The sequence below is a fragment of the Papaver somniferum genome, chromosome 7 (assembly GCF_003573695.1).
Source record: "Papaver somniferum cultivar HN1 chromosome 7, ASM357369v1, whole genome shotgun sequence".
Lineage (NCBI taxonomy): Eukaryota > Viridiplantae > Streptophyta > Magnoliopsida > Ranunculales > Papaveraceae > Papaver > Papaver somniferum.
In genome coordinates, this window is record NC_039364.1 from 38,166,820 (window position 1) to 38,172,819 (window position 6,000).

Sequence of the window (6,000 nt, forward strand, 5' to 3'; positions counted from 1 at the left end):
CAACAAGGAAGTATGATTACTTGATATTAGGTTCGGACTTAACCAAACACTATAGGATTGCTATCAAGTAATTAGGAATTAACGTTTGTGTATTTTACTTCTAATTATAATAAAAACAATTATAATTGCGGAAATAGAGTAGTAAAAGACACAACAAGATTTTGTTAACGAGGAAACCGCAAATGCAGAAAAATCCTGGGACCTTGTCCAGAATTGAATACTCTCAGAATTAAGCCGCTATACAAAATCTAAACCAACTTATTATAGTTGAGACCAAGCAACTAAACCTATAGTTCACCTAGTTCCCTCAGTATACCTGCGCCTCCAACTTGTAGTAAGTCATGCACTTGGAACAATTCCTTTGGTTCGTATTCCAAACAGTAAAGGAATAACAAATCTGTTCGGTAACAACTCTTTTCAAACAAGTGATAAGAGTTTGACAAAAGGATCTTCCGATTATCCCAATAAACTCCTTTGTCAGGTTCTTAGATCAATCTATTTAACAACTACCTACCAAAGTAATTGTTTAGACTGTGCAATCAATACTATGAATCACAAAGAAATGATGATGCCGATCTACTCAATTAATCAATCCAATCTATCGAAAGATAAACCAATTATAGTTAGATCCCCAGCCGATCAAGTTTTGTGCACACCAAAGATTATAAACTCAAATAAGAAATCTTCTTTGTCTTCAAATCTTCTTAGATCTTCAATAAACCTGCACACAAATAACTTGAATCTCCTGTGATCAATCACACACAGAACGGAGTCTGTTAACGATGGATTCACAAGACGTCTTTAGATCACTAGTCCAGAATGCGGAATTTAGGACAGGCCAATTCTGTCGTAAATCAAGTTATAAGACCAATATTGCCCGTCCTAAAGTCTGTCCTATTTTTGGTGTGCTATTTATTATAGGACGGTTAGTATTTGTCTAAAATTAACAACAAATTTGTTTTGTCCAGAAATAATGACTGATGATGAGTGTAGAAATTCTATAATCAGATATTCAGTCTAATCTGGTTTAGGTGAGTCCGTTCAGCTAAATCTGAGTCTACGAGAATGTACATTTCCCCCTTTTTTTTTCCTTATTGTAATTTGATTAATACTATAGATAGACAAGATAATGTATGAATTTTATAAGATTCATTCTGTTAACATTAACTTTGAATTCAGTTAACAACTTAACAACCCAAACATCTTTAAATTCAACAACAAAAGTTGCTTCATGTTCAAAACAACAAAGAAGAAGAAAAAAAAAGTATGAATATGCACGTCCATGAGTTACGTATTGCTTTGGCCATTCAATCGTCTCGTCGGGATCAATACCTTCAACTGTTCCATAGGGATATCGATAACTTCATCGATAAGGACTTCATAATTTTCATCATTTGGTGGCGTACTACAGTTAAAACGTCCAACTGCTTTGTTCTTTAAATTCCTCAAGAGGCATCCAATTACTAGATTCTGTCCACCAGCAGTATGGGACCAAAGTTGATAGTAATCTATAAAGAGAAAATGAACAAAGTAAGTACATTACAGTAAATCATCAACGTTAAGCAATTAAAAGAATTAAGAATCTTCAAACATTCTTTTGAGTTAAGAAGGTGTAACTCATGCCCAGATCTTGTAGGTGTTGCCGGAAATCAACTGAAAGTTATTGTACGTCTGCACAAATCAACTGAGGTCAGACGCACACTCAGCAAGTGAAAACTCTGCAAGATTGTATCTGAATCTGAAACCTGTGTGAATATAAAAATTCAATTATTTGCTACCTCCTCAGCCAAGATTATTGAAGGGATCAACAAGATGTTGAAGAGCATGTATTACATTGCAAGAACAGATGCTCAAGAAATATAGACATATCTTCTCATGCTTATGGGGTTTATCTGAGTAAGGGAGGAAACAATCACTTAAAACCAAATTAAAGACCAGATATTTCATGGTTTAGAAAGGGGAAAAATGATAAGCCGTGATTAAGAACAGAAATTCTCAATCCCCTCATGACCAGAAAATATCACATATAGACTCAAGAATAAGCTCCTTACCCATGGTCGTTGAGGATTTTGTCAGAGTTGGAGAGACCTGCTGATGCTCCTTGCAATCCTTTCAACTGTTGAACGGGGGATATAGCATAATCCCTATGACTTCTTCTACCTCGTCATCAGTTGTCTCATCGACAGGTGTGTCTTGGCTTGAAATCGTAGGCTGGAATAACAACGGAGGTTAATGTTGTAATCTTGCTTGAAATTCTTCCATCAGCATCAACAATGCCATTGTTTCAAGCAAGTTTATGAAAGTCGGAGAAATGAGATAGATGATTTTCAAATATAAGCTGAACTGATTATAGAAATTGAGGATTCAAATTTGCAAAAGATTAAAGAAAAATGATTGGAGGAGATTATCCCAGATAAATCACTTAGATTAACTCTTTGTGCAAGACCAATTGCAACCAATAATTGCAAAAGGCAGAGAGTTGAAAGCATATATTGTACTTTCCAATCCAATATAAAACGATCATACTTGATTCCATATTATAGATGGTAGCTAGTTTGTTTTTTTGTTGGTACGGGAAGCACCTAACAGCTTCCACTCACTAGATTTTAGGCTGTAAAGGTTTTAAAACTAACGAGATAGAAAGCAATGCTGATACGTTATCCTCCTCAAACATTTCAGAATCAACCAAAAGATCACATTTATGCAGATCAGATGTGGCCAATAACTTTCAGCTGTACTGTAGAGGTGATAAAATTGTGCAGAATTAATAAAATTGTATGGAATCAGGTGTTAAAATTCTTCAAACTACAGATGACTACATATAACATAAATTAAGAATTAATGCTAAAATACGATTTTGGTTTGTATTACGTAGGAAATACCCTACCTGTTACGCAATCCAAAAAAAATCAATTGAATCCAAGCAATCCGAGCAGGTCTAAAATGAATTACAAAATTTTGCAGTGACCAATTTTCCATCATTGGTCCTGATATCTATATGTTAAAAGTTGGATTTTGCACATTAACGAAAATATAAAGGGTCCTGACACTTACTGCCATCACATTATCACTGTTCCTTCCTATTTTAGTGACCAATTTTCCATCACTCCAGGTACCTGCACTACCCTGCCATTCCATATGTCCTCAATAATTGACTAGTGCATAGCAAAAAACAAGAACAACCAAATATAAAGCGCAATTGACATCAACTACATAAACATCTAAGTAAATCTATCAAAACTTTTTCCGCCTCTTTTCCCAGAGGCAGCATAAAAGGGTAATGTAGATTTCAGTTCACCTTGTTTTTGCCTTTGCTCCTTAGTATCTTCTTTAACCTTCTTCCTAAAACAGAAAACAAGATTATTTAGAATGGGAGCATCATAAGCTCCAAAAATCGTTACTGAGATAACAAGATTTTGCTGTAGATGGTATGAACTGGTTTAGGGTATGAGGAACCGGTGGTGGAACATGAGGGTTAATCTGATTGTGAAAGTTGTGCATTTAAGGGGCTTATCTAAATCCTACAAGAACTCAAATCACCATTTCAAATAAAAGGATTCGAAAAATTTCAATCAACTAGGGGTTATAGCACCCGTGATTTTGGGGGTTTTATCTTCTTTTGAATGCAAAATTCAAAATACCGAAAACCCTAAATTCGAATTTGAATCAAAGAAGGATTAAAGTCCCATAGATGAAAACCCTCGATTTAATTAGAAGTTCATAAAAAACTAAGATGATTGAATTAAAATCACAAAAACCCTTACCAATTTCGCCTCCAGCTCTATCCATAGTTTCTTCACTTGAAATGTTTAAGGTTATGAGAAGGATATCTTTAATAAACCCACGATCCGGTGGAAGTTATTTCTCAATCTGATTCGAGTTCTCACTCTAGTTTCAAGGTTTTTAGGAGTTAGGTTGGCCATAGGATCACTTTTATCAAAGGTCTCAGATGAGTGTAGTTTTCATTCGGATTCTAATATAATTCCAATCCCAAATATCAGCCGCCGGATCTTTAATTATCAACGGCATAGGGATTTTTTTTTTCGGTTAAAAAATCTAAATTATTTTCGTGGGAATTATTGTTGGGGTGGAACTTACAGGTAACAGGGGAAAATAGATACCAAATAAAATAACAGATTATTGGTGTAGGTTATCAGATTCAAAATATTCGACAAATCCAAACTGTAAAATATTCTACGACACATGGAATCTGTCGTTTTCGGAGAACTCCAAATGTCATAAAAACCTGATTTTGGACTAGTGGATCTACAAACAGTTTAAAGATCTTCGTCGATACTTTGATCTAGTTTGAGTGAATCTTATATCAGAAGAGAAGATTCTCAAGCATAAACAAACTAGGTGCAATCAAAGTTCAACAACCGTTAGTCAATCAAATCAACCGAAAACTAATAATAAACTGTAATTATCCAGTTTCCCACCAACGGTACTCGTAGAGATTCTCAATCCTAAAGAAGTCTTTAAAACGAACGGTCATAAGAGATTTCGCCTAATTAGGTTACTATCCTCTCCGAATAGACGGCTCCACCAGTACAACTAAGTAGTTTTGCTGGCTCTGAGGATTAGTTTGCTCGAAATGCAAACTTCAATATTTATAGACTGAGGAAGTTTGGACACCAAGGAATTTCCAAAACCGAATATTCTCAAAGATATGCAATAAAGCCAAAATCGGTTTTCATAATTCCTGGAAATGCTCCGTTCAAATATAGACCGAAATCTCGGTAGAAAATATCCAATTAGTAAATGCACATTACTAATTTTTATTTTCTAAAGATATGCATTTAATTGCTGGAAATTAAAAGCATATAAAACTAAAAACCGTAATTAAAAGATTCTCAATTTATTTCGACCCGGGATTCTCCTTTAGTTATTAAGGAATATCTTTGAACAATAATAGATAAGAATTATTGTACATGTTCAAAGTATGTCGACGTCTTTACTTTGTAAATCCTTTTTCATATTTACAAAATTGGAACCGATTTGCTACACTTCCAAACGAGTTTAGAATTGGTTCATCTGATTTCCAAGAACTATGTGACTGATCAAAAACATCCAATCACCATTCATGGGTTTAATGGTTCTGCCAAACACAAGTTCGGTTCTACCTCCAAGTGGCTACTAGGATCGGTCACATTAGTTTCCAAAACTTTGTTAACTAAGTACCAGGATCGGTTACCACCATTTATGGTACTTACTTGTGATCGGTTGCACAAGTTATAGGATCGGTTACACCAATTACGAAAACTTGTTAACCTACTAAAGGATCGATTACACATCTTGTGATTAGTCCTGCCAAGTTCTAGGATCGGTTATCCAATGACTAGGAATGGGCACACCAATTACAAATATTAATGATACCATCTCAGGTGATTACTTAAGATTAGTTTCACTAATAAAAGTCATACCGATACATAAGTCAGGCATTGTGAATAGTTTTACCAAGATACATATAAACAAGTTTATGAGCGGTTATACTATACACACATATTGGTAATACAAATATTTGCAATGAATAACAATACCAATAAGCCTAGCGATTTCCTTTCGATTCACAAAACAAGTTTATGAATTGTACTTCCTTTAAACGAATGTAAAACATTGTTTCCTAGGTCTTCACCCATACCCATACATAATCATAATAGCATTCATACGATTATGTCGATGTCTTATATACGAAGTTCAAAAGATAGGCGTTATACTTCGTATTATAATTCCTTAATACTACGTCTAACTAGAGTATAATCATTCACATCTTCACAGTTATGTTTTTAATATAGCACGACTTGATGAAACAGTTCAAGTCAAAATATTACTAACCTCAAGAGGAAGGATGATGTCGTCGTTGTAGTTCTTTACTTCTTCACATTCTTCAAGTCTTCGAGTAATACTTGTATGTCTCATATCCTAATAACTTTCTAGCTAACCTATACGAAGTTGACTCTAGTAAATAATCAAGCGATTCTTTAAATGAGTTTTGATTCA